The following is an 18,576-nucleotide window of genomic DNA, read 5'->3' on the forward strand; positions in this document are numbered from 1 at the left end:
AATAAATGACAAAGATGATGAATTGAAGAATTTAGGTGAACTGAACCTTAAATGTCATGACCTTTTAAAGCAAGCATTTTGAAGTGTACTTTATTATGGGCACTCGGAGTTCTCTTGTTTTTAAATTGTCCAAAATACCATCAAGCTCTCAATTCACAGAGGGGTTCTCTCAACTTTAATGGAGAAGCAGAAAAAAGCTCAGGAGTTTCAGTCCCTGGGAAGTAGAAGAGTCTCTTGCTCTGGACATTGAGTAGACATTTGAGGTCTAGAGCAGGTTCTTTCTCCACCAGGAAGTCTCATTTGGCCTGCTCAGCAAAACAAATTCCTTCCTCTTCTAAAGTCCCTGGGCCCTTTTTCTAGAACCCCTTGGGGACTGTCTCTACTTCTATCTTGTGTTATTATTATGTGTGTCCACATAGATCTTAAATTTCATGTTTTATTCTTCCCAATATCACCCAACTCTACCTAGCATAGTAGAACCTCAAATATTTTTGAATGAATTAAATAATAAATTGCTAGATATTTAGAGCTTGGAAAAGATTAAGATGCCATTTTAGAGCTGAAGATCTGGAGGTATGGAGATAAGAACCATAATCTGCAGTCAAAGGGACCTTGGGTTCTAATCAGGCTTTAATACTCACAAGCTGTGTGATCTTGGGGAACTTTCTAACCTTTCTAATAGCCGTTGTCCTTATCTGTCACCAGGAGGATAACCATACTTATCTCAAAGAACCAATAAGAGGGTAGAAAGAGACAATTAACTTGCAAGTGGTTGTCACTCAGTTACACAGGTGAAAAACATGCTCAAAGCCACTAGCTTGGTAGCTGCTAAAGCTACTGCCCTGCACTCTCTTATTCCTCTTTCTCTGTTCAAATTTTAGCTTTTGCCCAAATACCGTGGCTGTGATATCAGGATCTCTTATAGGAGAAGAGTGAGGAGAGGCAGTAACATTTCTTGAGAGTCTGCTCTGTACCCGGAACCTGCGCCCTGAGCTTTACCTTCTTGAAGCTACCTGATGGCAAAGCCTATGGAAATGGGTGAAAAAGTCAAATGAGCTGATGATACATTATCGGGTTTCAAGCACTCTTGAGTGTTTTCTTGAGATCTTGCTCACTTCATTCTCCCTTATTTGGACTCGGTGATATCTGGAGATAGATCAGATCACTGGACTGAAAACCTCTGGAAGATGAGAGTAACATTCACTGATGTGGAATAATTGGAACTTCTGCTTACTTGAAACTCCCTCCATTATGAAGTTCAACTAACTTACAGTCTTCCTGTGAATTCTGCAGCTATTTCAAGCAGCACAGCAACCTGGCCATTGTGAGATAATGTACCACTGCCGACTTCCCAGCAAGTAGAGTAACTCAGCACTTGCCTCTGGCCTGTCAATGACTTTTTAAAATTATAGAACCCCTACCCCATACCCCCTTCTCCTAACAAGGAGTTTCAAGAGAAGAGTGCACCCCAGATCTAATCTAACTCTTTCCATTTATGTTTTACCGAAAAGTGCAACCCAGCCAAGTGGATTTTCTTTTTTGAAGGAGAGAAACAACAGTGAGGACCTACCGTGTACCAAGACTCTGTTGGGTGCTCTGCCATGTTATTCCATTTCTTCTTCTCAACAGTGGGGCCGAATAATATTATCCTCACTTTATAGCAACTGTAAAGCAGTTCATTTACTTGCATGATGCCACACACAACACAGGTCTTAAGTAGCAGAGCCAGGAATTAAACCCTCTTTTTTGTTTTTTTAAACCGGCAAGCTCAATGTTCTTTTGGCCACACTATACATCTTACCTTAAATTATTTTCAGAATGATTCAAAAAATCATTTACTCATTCATTTATTCAACAGACATTTATCGAATGAGGAGTGTGTTCCAGACATAGTCAGTGGAGATAATAAATTTGAAAGACCGTCGTTCTCCACTGGGGGCTGGCTCCGCAACGCCTTATTTTAAGGACTACATGAATCTGCCTGTAAGGTCAACTGATTCTGTTTGGATCTGCTTCCCACAGGGATGGTATTGGATAGAATGGTATCAAATCCCAATAGGGGCATCTTATGTTGAAATCATGAGAGCTTTAGAAGGTGATTTATAAATTAATCATTGACAATGTGTGGAGAATGGACACATTGTGAGTAGTTTGCCATGTTAGGTGGACGGGTGTGGCAATCCTGCCAAGGGGTTAAGCCGTTGCTGCATGTGACACGGTGAACCGCAGGTTAACAATGGCTGCTGTCCCAACACATGATCTTTGGAGAAAGGAACCACTGGACTCATGTTTTTCTAAATGTAGCAATTGAGCTGGTTGAAATTTATGGAGAAAATGTTTCCAGTTGATAATGTATATCAGAAGGGGCATGCAAAGTTTTGGCAACGAAGGCTGGTTTCAGGGAAACTTTGCTTAGTAGAAGACCAACAAATGCAAACTGTAGGTCATGTGGTTTATAACATTGAGACTCTTGTTGCTAAGGTTTGAAGGTTGGTACAACACAGTGGTTGAGAGATAGTCTGTGTGGAGTCAGGTAGAGTGGGGTTCTAATCTCAGCATTTTCATTCCCTTACGCTCTTGTGCTTGGGTAGGCTATTTAGCCTTCAGGGGCTATGGTTTCCTCAAATGGATTACTAGTTCTTGTTTCTTAGCATTGTTGTGACGATGAAATGAAATATTTTCTGTGAAGCACTTAGCAGAGTTCCCAGCAAATACTAAACAATAGAAGGTAGTACTTTAAATCAAATATTAGTCGATGGGAAAATCAGGATAGGAATAACAAAGAGAGTAGATATTTGCAATAGTTTCTTGTCTTGTGATAACATCAAGGTTTTTTGGTTGTTGTTGTTTGTTATTTTTTTTAACATCTCTTGCCTTTACTTTTAAACAATTTTGGAATTTATTCATACAGAATGTGAACTCCCAAGAACAGGGACTTTGCCTATCTAATCACCTCTGTATCCTCTACATCTAGAACAGTGCCTGGTCCATAGTGGGCTGTCAGTAAATATTTGTGGAATGAATGAATTCACTCACTCAATCACTCAACCTTTAGTGTCCGCTGTTAAGTTCTATAAATGTCATGGGAGACACCAAGACTAGTAATGATGATTTCTCTCCCTAGTGTATTACACTGAATTAGGGGAGAGAAATGTATACATGGAGAAATGATACTCCAAGTAATTCTTTGAATAAGATGAGGACTTTAAACTAAGAATTCAGAGGAGGAAGGGGGAGTGGTATTTGAACTGAACTTAAATCAAATAGGAAGAATGTTGACAAGCAGAGATAACAGGGAGGAGAGGAGGGAACAGAGACGGTATTCTGGAAGTGAAACAGCACAAGCCAAGGTCTGGAGGTAGCAAAGAACCAGGTACGTTTGGGGCCAAAGAGAAGTACAATTTTACTCACAAACAGAAGACTGGAAAGGAACTTAAGGACAGGGGCTGTTTCCGGAACACTTTGCACAGAGCCCAGAAGCCCATCCAAGTTTCAGTAAACAAACTATGAGCCACCTCAATGGAGGGCTATGAAAGCGAGCATCCCCAAGGCCCAGTGAGAAGGTTCCATGCTGTGGAATTAGCTACAGACAGGGATGAAGCATGGGATTGATTAGCCTGTTGTTTCCAAACTCACCCACCAGCAGTTTATAGGAGGATTTCACCAAATTCTAGGAAATTAAGACTTTGGAACCCTGAGTTTATTGGCTTGGAACTACCCTGTCTCTGCATTTGGACTCTACATAAAGAATACTGGTACTTCCATTACATGAATCCATTTGTTTGGAAGGGCACACAGTCCTGAAGCTCATCTGTGTAACGCAGAGCTGTGTCTAGCAGGTGGTTCATCCCCACCCACACCGCCTCACCTAGGCAGTTAGAGCTGCTGGAAATCCTGTCTAAATTCTGCACCACCAAAGAAGACACAGAACTTGGGGGCTTCCCTGGTGGCGCAGTGGTTGAGAGTCCGCCTGCCAATGCAGGGGACACGGGTTCGTGCCCCAGTCCAGGAAGATCCCACATGCCGCGGAGCGGCTGGGCCCGTAAGCCATGGCCGCTGGGCCTGCGCGTCCCGAGCCTGTGCTCCGCAACGGGAGAGGCCACAATAGTGAGAGGCCCGCATACTGCAGAAAAAAAAAAAAAAAAAAAAAGGCACAGAACTGAGCTGCAGTGGACAAACTTCAGGTTTTCTTCTTGTCCAAGATTTCTCTATAAAATCAATCCCCAGATAATTCACTGCTGCCTGGATTAGTGGGGGACATAGTGTATGCTTTATTGAGCATATGCTATATGCCAATCACTGCATCATCTCATTGAATTTAGTCTCCCCAACAACCCATCGACATGACTTTTATTATCTCCACTATTGTATAGCTGAGAAACTAAGGTTCTATGGGGTTAGATTGCTGAAATAGTAAAACACAGAGCTCGGCCTCAAAGCCAGATCTGTTTGTTGAGTTAATTGCATTTCATTGCAATCACAGAACATTGTTTTAAATTAAAGAAAATTTTCTTTGATGGGTCCAAAGAGCTGAGGGGAAAATGTGAAACTTCCCAGAATTGGGGTTGATTTAGCAGGGTGGGAGGGTGAGTTTCAGAATGCATAAAAGGCAGAAGTCAAAGGTCAGCAAATGGAGTGGAGATAATTACAAAACTAACAGCTCCTGCTTTTTCTCCTAAGGCGACAATAGCTTCCATCCTTCACAGTTAATGAAGGTGGTTGCTTAAGACTGGAGTCATGGTCTCCTTGTCAAGGAGCAGTTATTTTGAATAAAATACACACAGTGCATCAGCCCCATGTCCGTGGCCACAGGAGCAAGACTGCCAGGCCTCCCTGAGGTACAGCTGTGCTTGAATCTTGGGCACCCACCTTGAGCAGGACTCTGTTGCCATTTGAATGAATTATTCTGCCTGGGGATTTGCAGGCACCAGACATAAACCTTGTGCATGCCCTGGGAGCTTAGTTTCCCTTGCCACACCCAGCCTGGTGTACTTCCCCGAGTCAGCTCTGCACCCCAGCCTAGAACCGCAGTCACCACTGGAGCTGAGGGAAGGGAAGGGATTTGTTCCTGTGAATTCCGAAGCTCCCAGGGCAACAGGCAATCCAGAAGAGAACTGAAACGGCAAAATGGAGTTAGCCGTTCCCAGATTCCCCCTTTGGAATGAAGTCAACATCGTGGACTGGAGTGGAGGCAAACCCCTCCACTCTGACAAAGAGAAATTTCCGTACTGCCTTCTGTTTTGATACTGAAATTTAAGCTCCCCTCTAAAACTTCCGGAGTGCTCAGTCCTATCTGCTCTGCAAACCCCAGGCTCTTAATAATGTAAGTTTCTTCCAAAGACTCCTGTCACCATTTGGCCTGAAAGTTGGAAGGAGGAGAAGCAGAAGATTAACCTAGACAATTAAAGTGAAATTGTGAGGGTGGAAGGGAAGTGGCTCAAAACGCAGACCCTGCTTGGCAAAACTTACAAGAGCAAAACAAAGCAAAACAGAAACCAGATCTGCGACTAATCTGCCAGCTGAGAGATACCTCACTAGGATAAACAACTGGATAAGTATTCAGACGCCTAGGTACATCCAGGAATGGCAATCTGTTCATCATTCCCCTATCCAAAATGACTTTCCTTTGTTCTTAGGAGATTGACGGATATTTTTAACATGACTGCAAGACCCCAGTCTGTGCCTGTCCCCTCCATCACTGGACTGTGGTCATGTTGGCTTCATCTCAGTTCCTGGAACATGTCAGCACCATGCGCCACGTCATCACAGCCTTAAGCTTGCACGTGCTGTTTCTCTTCCTACATGTGTACGGTCCACATCCCCCTCCCCCATCACTCAAAAACCAAACCAAATAAAACAAAAACATCTCTCTTTCTCCCCCAGAGAGGATATTATCTCCTTAAGCACAGGGACCCTGTCATTCTTGTTCACACTCAATTCCTATGCTTGCCCTAGTGCTTGGCATGTAGTCGGGGTTCAATAAATATTTGTTGAATGAATGAATGGAGTTAGATTGCTGCAAACACAGAGAACTGTTTCACAGTTTCATTGCATAGAATTGTCCTGTTGGACAAACAGCATAAACACAAAGTTGGTTATACAGCACATTCCCACAACGTATCACAAGCTAGATGCCAATCAATAAGCAACTTGCACCTACAGGGTGCCAAGTGCCATGCTCAGTGCTGTCAACTGGACAGTTCAACACTTCTCCGAGTGCAGAAGCTCCCAAGGGAAGCCTTAGTGGGGGTGGTGGGAGGGAGGAGGATCTAAGGAGGGTGCCTTGTATCTTTTCTGCACAAGAGACAGGAATTGAAACGACCAATGTGACATTTTCAACTCAGGTAGTGAACTAGCTCACCTAGGTAGAGTAACATTCACTCAGTAACCATTTGTTGAGAATTTACCAGATTCTCTGGTGAAAGAGTAGCAAATACAACTGACAAACCTGATGGAACCGAGAACCTGATCAATAGAACCATCAAGGCTGGGGTTACAACAAATGCTTGCTTTCTGGCTTAAGTGGGTCCTCAGAACCACTGGGCAGCCTTTTCCTTCTCTCTGCTCAGCATCCTGTTTCATTTTCCACAGTGACTTTTCTATACCTTCATCATTCTCATTATGCCCTCCACCCTGCTCCATTCTCCCTGGACTCAACTGATGACCTCAACTTTTACTTTAAGAAAACTGAGGCCATCTCTTTGACATAAATTGTAGCAATACCATTTTGACTGTGTCTCCTAGAATAATGGAAATAAAAACATAAATAAACAAATGGGACCTAGTTAAACTTAAAAGCTTTTGCACAGCAAAAGAAACCATAAACAAAATGAAAAGACAACCTACAGGATGGGAAAAAATATTTGCAAATGATGTGACCAACAAGGGATTAATTTTCAAAATACACAAACAGCTCATACAACTCAATATATATTTAAAAAAAAAAAACCCAATCAAAAAATGGGCAGAGACTTCCGGGTAAGATGGCGGAAGAGTAAGACGCGGAGATCACCTTCCTCCCCATGGATACACCAGAAATACAGCTACACGTGGAACAACTCCTACAGAACACCTACTGAATGCTGGCAGAAGACCCCAGACCTCCCAAAAGGCAAGAAACTCCCCACATACCTGGGTAGGGCAAAGCGGAGAGATTCCCGCACAGAGGATCGGTGCCAAGCGGCACTCACCAGCCCGAGAGGCTTGTCTGCTCGCCCGCCACGGCGGGCGGCGCTGGAAGCTGAGGCTCGGGCTTCGGTCAGAGCGCAGGGAAAGGACTGGGGCTGGCGGCGAGAACTCAGCCTGAAGGGGGCTAATGTGCCATAGCTAGCCGGGAGGGAGTCCGGGAAAACTCTGGAGCTGCCGAAGAGGCAAGACACTTTTTCTTCCCTCTTGGTTTCCTGGTGCGCGAGGAGAGGGGATTAAGAGCGCTGCTTAAAGGGGCTCCACAGACGGGCGCGAGTCGCGACTGAAAGCGCGGAGGCCAGTGACGGGCGTGGGACGCTGGGACTGCTGCTGCCGCCGCCAAGAAGTCTGTGTGCGAGCGCAGGTCACTGTCCACACCGCCCTTCCGAGAGCCTGTGCAGCCCGCCACTGCCGGGGTCCCGGGATCCAGGGGCGGCTTCCCTGGGAGAACGCACGGCTCACCTCGGGCTGGTGCAACGTCACGCCGGCCTCTGCCGCTGCAGGCTCGCCCCGCAATCCGTGCCCCTCCCTCCCGCCCGGCCTGAGTGAGCCAGAGTCCCCGAAGAGGCTGCTCCTTTAACCCTGTCCTGTCTGAGCAAAGAACAGATGCCCTCCGGCGACCTACACGCAGAGGCGGGGCCAAATCCAAAGCTGAGACCCAGGAGCTGTGAGAACAAAGAAGAGCAAGGGAAACCTCTCCCAGCAGCCTCAGAAGCAGCGGATTAAAGCTCCACAATAAACTTGATGTACCCTGCATCTGTGGAATACATGAATAGACAACAAATCATCCCAAATTGAGGAGCCAGGAGTCAGTGCTGTGCCTCTGAGGTGGGAGAGCCAACTTCAGGACACGGGTCCACAAGAGACCTCCCAGCTCTACATAATATCAAACGGCGAAAATCTTCCAGAGATCTTCATCTCAACACCAGCACCCAGCTCCACTCAACGACCAGCAAGCTACAGTGCTGTACACCCTATGCCAAACAACTAGCAAGACAGGAACACAACGCCACCCATTAGCAGAGAGGTGGCCTAAAATCATAAAAAGTCCGCAGACACCCCAAAACACACTACCAGACGTGGACCTGCCCACCAGAAAGACAAGATCCAGCCTCATCCACCAGAACACAGGCACTAGTCCCCTCCACCAGGAAGCCTACACAACCCACTAAACCAACCTTAGCCACTGGGGACAGACACCAATAACAACAGGAACTACGAACCTGCAGCCTGCAAAAAGGAGACCCCCAAACACAGTAACATAAGCAAAATGAGAAGACAGAAAAACACACAGCAGGAGAAGGAGCAAGATAAAAACCCACCAGACCTAACAAATGAAGAGGTAATAGGCAGTCTACCTGAAAAAGAATTCAGAATAATGATGGTAAAGATGATCCAAGATTCTATTTCCCAGATCCGAAATCTTGGAAATAGAATAGACAAAATGCAAGAAACAGTTAACAAGGACCTAGAAGAACTAAAGATGAATCAAGCATCGATTAAAAACACAATAAATGAAATAAAAAATACTCTAGATTGGATCAATAGCAGAATAACTGAGGCAGAAGAACGGATAAGTGAGGTGGAAGATAAAATAGTGGAAATAACTGATGCAGAGCCAAATAAAGAAAAAAGAATGAAAAGAACAGAGGACAGTCTCAGAGACCTCTGGGACAACATTAAATGCACCAACATTCGAATTATAGGGGTTCCAGAAGAAGAAGAGAAAAAGAAAGGGACTGAGAAAATATTTGAAGAGATTATAGTTGAAAACTTCCCTAATATGGGAAAGGAAATAGTTAATCAAGTCCAGGAGGCACAGTGAGTCCCATACAAAATAAATCCAAGGAGAAATACGCCAAGACACATATTAATCAAACTGTCAAAAATTAAACACAAAGAAATCATATTAAAAGCAGCAAGGCAAAAACAACAAATAACACACAAGGGAATCCCCATCAGGTTAACAGCTGATCTCTCAGCAGAAACTCTACAAGCCAGAAGGGAGTGGCAGGACATAATTAAAGTGATGAAGGAGAAAAACCTGCAACCAAGATTACTCTACCCAGCAAGGATCTCATTCAGATTTGATGGAGAAATTAAAACGTTTACAGACAAGCAAAAGCTGAGAGAGTTCAGCACCACCAAACCAGCTTTACAACAAATGCTAAAGGAACTTCTCTAGGCAAGAAACACAACAGAAGGAAAAGACCTACAATAACGAACCCAAAACAATTAAGGAAATGGGAATAGGAACATACATATCGATAATTACCTTAAATGTAAATGGACTAAATGCTCCCACCAAAAGACACAGATTGGCTGAATGGATACAAAAACAAGACCCATATATATGCTGTCTACAAGAGACCCACTTCAGACCTAGAGACACATACAGACTGAAAGTAAGGGGATGGAAAAAGATATTCCATGCAAATGGAAACCAAAAGAAAGCTGGAGTAGCAATTCTTATATCAGACAAAATAGGCTTTAAAATAAAGACTACTAGAAGAGACAAAGAAGGACACTACATAATGATCAAGGGATTGATCCAAGAAGAAGATATCACAATTGTAAATATTTATGCACCCAACATAGGAGCACCTCAATACATAAGGCAAATACTAACAGCCATAAAAGGAGAAATCGACAGTAACACAATCATAGTAGGGGACTTTAACACCCCACTTTCACCAATGGACAGATCATCCAAAATGAAAATCAATAAGGAAACACAAGCTTTAAATGATACATTAAACAAGATGGACTTAATTGATAGTTATAGGACATTCCATCCAAAAACAACAGAATACACATTTTTCTCAAGTGCTCATGGAACATTCTCCAGGATAGATCATATCTTGGGTCACAAATCAAGCCTTGGTAAATTTAAGAAAATTGAAATTGTATCAAGTATCTTTTCCGACCACAATGCTATGAGACTAGATATCAATTACAGGAAATGAGCTGTAAAAAATACAAACACATGGAGGCTAAACAATACACTACTTAACGAAGTGATCACTGAAGAAATCAAAGAGGAAATTAAAAAATACCTAGAAACAAATGACAATGGAGACACGACGACCCAAAACCTATGGGATGCAGCAAAAGCAGTTCTAAGAGGGAAGTTTATAGCAATACAATCCCACCTTAAGAAACAGGAAACATCTTGAATAAACAACCTAACCTTGCACCTAAAGCAATTAGAGAAAGAAGAACAAAAACATCCCAAAGTTAGCAGAAGGAAAGAAATCATAAAACTCAGATCAGAAATAAATGAAAAAGAAATGAAGGAAACGATAGCAAAGATCAATAAAACTAAAAGCTGGTTCTTTGAGAAGATAAACAAAATTGATAAACCATTAGCAAGACTCATCAAGAAAAAAAGGGAGAAGACTCAAATCAATAGAATTAGAAATGAAAAAGGAGAAGTAACAACTGACACTGCAGAAATACAAAAGATCATGAGAGATTACTACAAGCAACTCTATGCCAATAAAATGGACAACCTGGAAGAAATGGACAAATTCTTAGAAATGCACAACCTGCCAAGACTGAATCAGGAAGAAATAGAAAATATGAACAGACCAATCACAAGCACTGAAATTGAAACTGTGATAAAAAGTATTCCAACAAACAAAAGCCCAGGACCAGATGGCTTCACAGGCGAATTCTATCAAGCATTTAGAGAAGAGCTAACACCTATCCTTCTCAAACTCTTCCAAAATATAGCAGAGGGAGGAACACTCCCAAACTCATTCTATGAGGCCACCATCACCTTGATACCAAAACCAGACAAGGATGTCACAGAGAAAGAAAACTACAGGCCAATATCACTGATGAACATAGATGCAAAAATCCTCAACAAAATACTAGCAAACAGAATCCAACAGCACATTAAAAGGATCATACACCATGATCAAGTGGGGTTTATTCCAGGAATGCAAGGACTCTTCAATATACGCAAATCAATCAACGTGATACACCATATTAACAAATTGAAGGAGAAAAACCATATGATCATCTCAATAGATGCAGAGAAAGCTTTCAACAAAATTCAACACCCATTTATGATAAAAACCCTGTGGAAAGTAGGCATAGAGGGAACTTTCCTCAACATAATAAAGGCCATATATGACAAACCCACAGCCAGCATCGTCCTCAATGGTGAAAAACTGAAACCATTTCCACTAAGATCAGGAACAAGACAAGGTTGCCCACTCTCACCACTCTTATTCAACCTAGTTTTGGAAGTTTTAGCCACAGCAATCAGAGAAGAAAAGGAAATAAAAGGAATCCAAATTGGAAAAGAAGAAGTAAAGCTGTCACTGTTTGCAGATGACATGATACTCTACATAGAGAATCCTAAAGATGCTACCAGAAAACTACTAGAGCTAATCAATGCATTTGGTAAAGTTGCAGGATAAAAAATTAATGCACAGAAATCCCTGGCATTCCTATATACTAATGATGAAAAATCTGAAAGTGAAATCAAGGAAACACTCCCATTTACCATTGCAACAAAAAGAATAAAATATCTAGGAATAAACCTACCTAAGGAGACAAAAGACCTGTATGTAGAAAATTATAAGACACTGATGAAAGAAATTAAAGATGATACAAATAGATGGAGAGATGTACCATGTTCTTGGATTGGAAGAATCAACATTGTGAAAATGACTCTACTACCCAAAGCAATCTACAGATTCAATGCAATCCCTATCAAACTACCACTGGCATTGTTCACAGAACTAGAACAAAAAATTTCACAATTTGTATGGAAACACAAAAGACCCCGAATAGCCAAAGCAATCTTGAGAACGAAAAATGGAGCTGGAGGAATCAGGCTCCCAGACTTCAGACTATACTACAAAGCTACAGTAATCAAGACAGTATGGTACTGGCACAAAAACAGAAATATAGATCAATGGAACAGGATAGAAAGCCCAGAGGTAAACCCACGGACATATGGTCACCTTATCTTTGATAAAGGAGGCAGGAATGTACAGTGGAGAAAGGAGAGTCTCTTCAATAAGTGGTGCTGGGAAAACTGGATAGGGACATGTAAAAGTATGAGATTAGATCACTCCCTAACCCCATACACAAAAATAAGCTCAAAATGGATTAAAGACCTAAATGTAAGGCCAGACACTATCAAACTCTTAGAGGAAAACAGAGGCAGAACACTCTATGGCATAAATCACAGCAAGATCCTTTTGGACCCACCTCCTAGAGAAATGGAAATAAAAACAAAAATAAACACATGGGACCTAATGAAACTTCAAAGCTTTTGCACAGCAAAGGAAACCATAAACAAGACCAAAAGACAACCCTCAGAATGAGAGAAAATATTTGCAAATGAAGCAACTGACAAAGGATTAATCTCCAAAATTTATAAGCAGCTCATGCAGCTCAATAACAAAAAAACAAACAACCCACTCCAAAAATGGGCAGAAGACCTAAACAGACATTTCTCCACAGAAGATATACAGACTGCCAACAAACACATGAAAGGATGCTCAACATCTTTACTCATTAGAGAAATGCAAATCAAAACTACAGTGAGATATCATCTCACACCAGTCAGAATGGCCATCATCCAAAAATCTAGAAACAATAAATGCTGGAGAGGGTGTGGAGAAAAGGGAACACTCTTGCACTGCTGGTGGGAATGTGAATTGGTACAGCCACTATGGAGAATGGTATGGAGGTTCCTTAAAAAACTACAAATAGAACTACCATATGACCCAGCAATCCCACTACTGGGCATATACCCTGAGAAAACCATAATTCAAAAAGAGACATGTACCAAAATGTTCATAGCAGCCCTATTTACAATAGCCCAGAGATGGAAACAACCTAAGTGTCCATCATCGGATGAATGGGTAAAGAAGATGTGGCACATATATACAATGGAATATTACTCAGCCATAAAAAGAAACGAAATTGAGCTATTTGTAATGAGGTGGATGGACCTAGAGTCTGTCATACAGAGTGAAGTAAGTCAGAAAGAGAAAGACAAATACTGTATGCTGACACATATATATGGAATTTAAGAAAAAAAATGTCATGAAGAACATAGGGGTAAGACAGGAATAAAGACACAGACCTACTAGAGAATGGACTTGAGGATATGGGGAGGGGGAAGGGTAAGCTGTGACAAAGTGAAAGAGTGGCATGGAGATATATACACTACCAAACATAAGGTAGATAGCTAGTGAGAAGCAGCCGCATAGCACAGGGAGATTAGCTCGGTGCTTTGTGACCGCCTGGAGGGGTGGGATAGGGAGGGTGAGAGGGAGACGCAAAAGGGAGGGGATATGGGAACATATGTATATGTATAACTGATTAAATTTTTTATAAAGCAAAAAATAAAAAATAAAAAATAAATGGGCAGAAGATCTAAACAGACATTTCTCCAAAAAAGACATATAGATGGCCAAAAGAAACAGGAAAAGATGCTCAACATCACTAATTATTAAAGAAATGCAAATCAAAACTACAATGAGGAACCCTCCTACACTCTTGGTAGGAATGTAAACTGGTACAGCCACTAAGGACAACAGAATGGAGGTTCCCTAAAAAACTAAAAATAGAGCTGCCATATGATCCTGCAATCCCACTCCTGGTCATGTATCTGGAGAAATCCGTAATTTGAAAAGATACATGAACCCCAGTGTTCATTGCAACACTGTTTACAAGAGCCAAGACGTGGATGCTACGTAAGTGTCTATCCACAGATGAATGGATAAGGAAGATGTGGTACATATATACAATGAAATATTACTCAGCCATTAAAAAGAATGAAATAAGCCATTTGCAGCAACATGGATGGACCTAGAGATGATCATACTAAATGAAGTAAGCCAGACAGAGAAAGACAAATGCCATATGATATCACTTATATGTGGAATCTTAAAAAAAGTAAAAATGAACTTATATACAAAATAGAAATAGACCCATAGACACAGAAAACAAACTTATGCTTACCTAAGGGGAAAGGGGTGGAGGGATAAATTTGGAATTTGGGATTAACAGATGTGGACTGCTATATATAAAATAGATAGACATCAAGGACCTACTGTATAGCACAGGGAACTATACTCAATATTTTGTAATAGCCTATAAGGGAAAAGAATCTGAAAAAAAAGATATATATGTATGTGTAACTGAATCACTTTGCTGTACACCTGAAACTAACACAACATTTTAAATCAACTATACTTCAGCTAAACAAAAGGAAAGAAAAGTGAGACCGTGAGGACTGAAATACCTCAACTTACTCTGTGTGACTATATATTTATCCTCATCTCTATCCTACTTTATTTTTTTTCTAACTTTGGAAAGTTTAGAGATTGAAGTTTGAGATTGAAGAGTCATTCATTCGAGCGTTCTTTAAAACTGTGGGCCCTGATGTGTCGGGAGGGCATGAAATCACCTATCAGGGTATGACTAGCACTTTTTAATGGAATAAAGTAGAATGAACAGAAAATTTCAGGGTACATAATATGTAGTAAGGGCAAATATTGTCTCATAAACTTTGCTTTACATCTATGATTGTGTGTATATCTTTGAGGGTGTACTGTGCGAGATGTATTTCTTATCGTGGGCCACAGTAAAAAATATTAAGAACATTGGCCTATCCAAAGCCGTCCTCCCTCCTCCTTCACATTTCCACAGCATCCTCACCCCTTCCACTATCTTCTCTCTTCTCTACATAGTCAATCTCTTCTTTCTAGTACTTCTTTCCTTTTAGTTTAGAATGCCCTCTTATTTCTTTAACTTTCCTTCAGCTCACTCCTCTTCTTAGTCAAGAAGCACAATCTAAACTCGTGCTCCCCTTCCTACTCCTCGAACATCATTGAAATGGCTTCTTAAGAGGTTGTAAATGTTCTTCCTATGGCTAAATGGAATGCATATTACTTTAGGCTGGTATTAGTTGCATTTTGGTGTTTATTTGACATTGTTGGCCATCTCCTTGAAACTTTCAACGTTCTGGGTTTCTTTCCTGGTTCTTCTACCATTCTGATCATTTCTCTACTTTCCTTTCATGAATTCTTCCTTTTTTTCCACCCCTTAAGCCTGGGTGCTCCTCAAGATCCCAAGCTCACCTTACGATGTTTTCCCTTGGTGTGTTTCCCTGTCTTCCTCTCCTGCGCCATTTGATGACTTCCAAATCTCCATTCCCAGCCCTAACTCTCCTCTCAGCTTTGCTTTTTTTCTCTCAAGATGCCTGCTAGGTTTACTTCATTCTCCTACAACACATCCCAAGCTGAACTGCAAATCATCGTCTCCAAATCGGTGGCTCCTACTTTTATTTTTAGTTTAATTGGGGTATAGTTGTTTTCACCTACATTTCTTTTGATCAGGCTGTTTCCTGTGCCCGAGGTGCCTGCTTTAATTCATCTGTGTGAATAACTCTTGTGCATCTTTAAAATTCAGCTCAGGTATCATCGCTTCGAGGAAGCCAAGGTATGCTGAAAGTTCAGCATCACCTGTGCATCTCCTAAGCATTTATGACATTGTGTCAGTGTGGTTTGTGTGTCTTTCTTATTAGACTCTAAGCACCTTGAGGTCAGGAAAGTTTAAATCATTTTTGCACTCCTAGTGCCTAACACAAGTATCTGGCCCATTATAAGTGTTCAATAAATATGTCTTAAAACTATGGTCATAGTGGAGAATCAGAAACTATCATGTGGATTCATACTACAAACAGACCTTCAGGTAATTTTGAATGAAACACTCTAAACAGACCCAGAGTCTGATGTATCTTATTAGTTAACGTCCCTAGATTTACTGTATAATTGTTCCAGTTTTTAATTGCTTTGTGCTGTGTAGACCTGGAGATAGATGCAAAGAGGAAATTTGATATCAAAAACTAGGACTCAATTAGCTGTTAACTAAAACTAATGACTTAGGGAATAGACGTTACACGTCTTATCTAAGTTATTGGTATCCCAAAGGGAAAAAAGTGAAGATGTGGTTGAATTTGTTCAGAATCTAATTAGAGAAACTCTTTAAAATTGTACCTACCCATGATTGGATTTAATCACATTTCTAAATTATTGCCAAGACTAGTTTGCTTTATTTTTCATGGCAGCACTGTAATAGAGATACAGGGTGTCTTCAAACCTTATGACCAAATTGCTATTGTTATGTGCATGCATTAAACTTAATGGTCACTCAGAGATTCTTTTTGGTGGGCTCCCTTTCTTTTATCAATACCCTTGTATCTTTGGTGTTCAGCTGTCATGCTTTAATTCCATTGTTAAAATTTAGGGAATTGAGAAATTGGTGTTGGAGTGATTTGGGAGCTAGGTTCAGATATGTTCCTTCTATCAGCCTCTTAGAAGTAGGGTTTGTTGGGGGTGGGGAGAATGAAGCTAAGATTAATCTATGTGATTATTACCAGAAACTGCTTAACAGGGCTTCCCTGGTGGCGCAGTGGTTAAGAATCCGCCTGATAATGCAGGGGACATGGGTTCAAGCCCTGGGCCGGGAAGACCCCACATGCTGCGGAGCCGCTAAGCTTGTGCGCCACAACTACTGAGCCTGAGCTCTAGAGCCCGTGAGCCACAACTACTAAAGCCCGTGCACCTAGAGCCCATGCTCTGCAACAAGAGAAGCCACCGCAATGAGAAGCCCGTGCACCACATCGAAGAGTAGCCCCCGCTCGCCGCAACTAGAGAAAGCCTGTGCACAGCAACAAAGACCCAATGCCGCCAAATAAACAAATAAATTTAAAAAAAGAAAGAAAGAAAGAAACTGCTTAGCAAATGCTTGAATTAGTGAGAGCATGCTCTACTGATTTCATTAGTTCTAATAACTAACAGTGAATAGTGATTTAATTTCTCCCACATGAGTTGATATGCAGGGTCAGAGGGCAGTGATATATTGAAAATGCCACAGTGTCATGATTCGAATTTATAGTGATTTAAACTTCTCATGTTTCCTTCGTAGCTTCATCAGGTTTTAGGTGGGCTCAAAAATAAGGGAAAGAGAACCCCTGTAGCTCAGTCTTTAAAAATAATAATAATTCCACCTATTAGACTACTACTGTGTAGTTGACAATGAGTTTTATACACATTACTTAATTTAATTCTCAAAACAACATTCATGATTACTCCTGATTTATAAATGACTAAGTTAAACCTCAGAGAGATTAGAGTGACTTGTCCAGAGCCACACAATCAGTGTCGCCACAGTCCTGTATGAAGGCAAGGTTTTTCAACAAAGGACTTTTGAAATTCCCTTTTATTTTTTAGTTTTAATTTTAAAATTTTATACAACTTGACAAGGTTACTTTCCACTTACAGTTATTACAAAAAATTAGCTATATTCCCCACATTGTACAATCCATCCTTGAGCCTATTTTACACCCAGTAGTTTGTACCTCCCACTCCCTCACCCCTATATTGCCTCTCCCCTGCACTGGTAACCACTTGTTTGTTTTCTATATTTGTGAGTCTGCTTCTTTTATGTTCCATTCACCAGTTTTTTGTGTCAATTCCCTTTTAAATCTAGTTCAATCAAATATAGCTTTAGGGGCTTCTCTGGTGGCGCAGTGGTTGAGAGTCCACTTGCTGATGCAGGGGACACGGGTTCGTGCCCTGGTCCAGGAAGATCCCACATGCTGCGGAGCGGCTGGGCCCGTGAGCCATGGCCGCTGAGCCTGCACGTCCTGAGCCTGTGCCCCGCAACGGGAGAGGCCACAACAGTGAGAGGCCCGTGTACGGTCCCCCCCCCCAAAAAAAAATATATATATATACATATATATATATATATATATATATATATATATATATATATATATATATATATATATACACATATAGCTTTAGGGTGAAGTATTTTAGGATAAGTTTTTTGAACACCTAAATCTACCAATAGTTATTACTCAAGAAGTCAGTTCTTTTTTTCTGATTTTTGGTTTTCATAAAATATTTATTGAGGTAGATGTCTTTTAATGCTTTAGTTATTTCCTGACTTTCTCTGAAGTTAGTAATGTTGTAGAAATGTCCTCAGTTTTATTGTTGGGGGAGGTTGAAATGAATTTGGTTGTGTTCACTTCATCCCAACCCAATGATAAAAAATTCTAATCATCTGACTTTAAGCCCCTAATAGAGTCAAAGACTATAAGAAGTAGAAGGTGCAAGAGACCATACTCTCCCAGGTAAGACCAGTCATATCATTCATCTCTCCTTCTTACTCTAGTACATTTCTAGAGCTTGTGTTAATAAGGCTTGTGAAACTGAATTGAGCTCAGTATGAACAAGAGCTATAACTGATTAGCAACGCCAGCTATGGGCCTATTGTATTGTTGTGGTCATCCTTAGTTTTTCTTCCTTTTGCCATTTATCTCTAATCTGTCAGAAAGTCCTGTCAATC

The sequence above is a fragment of the Mesoplodon bidens genome (genome assembly GCF_964165515.1).
Source record: "Mesoplodon bidens genome assembly, chromosome: 7".
NCBI classification, from domain to species: domain Eukaryota; kingdom Metazoa; phylum Chordata; class Mammalia; order Artiodactyla; family Ziphiidae; genus Mesoplodon; species Mesoplodon bidens.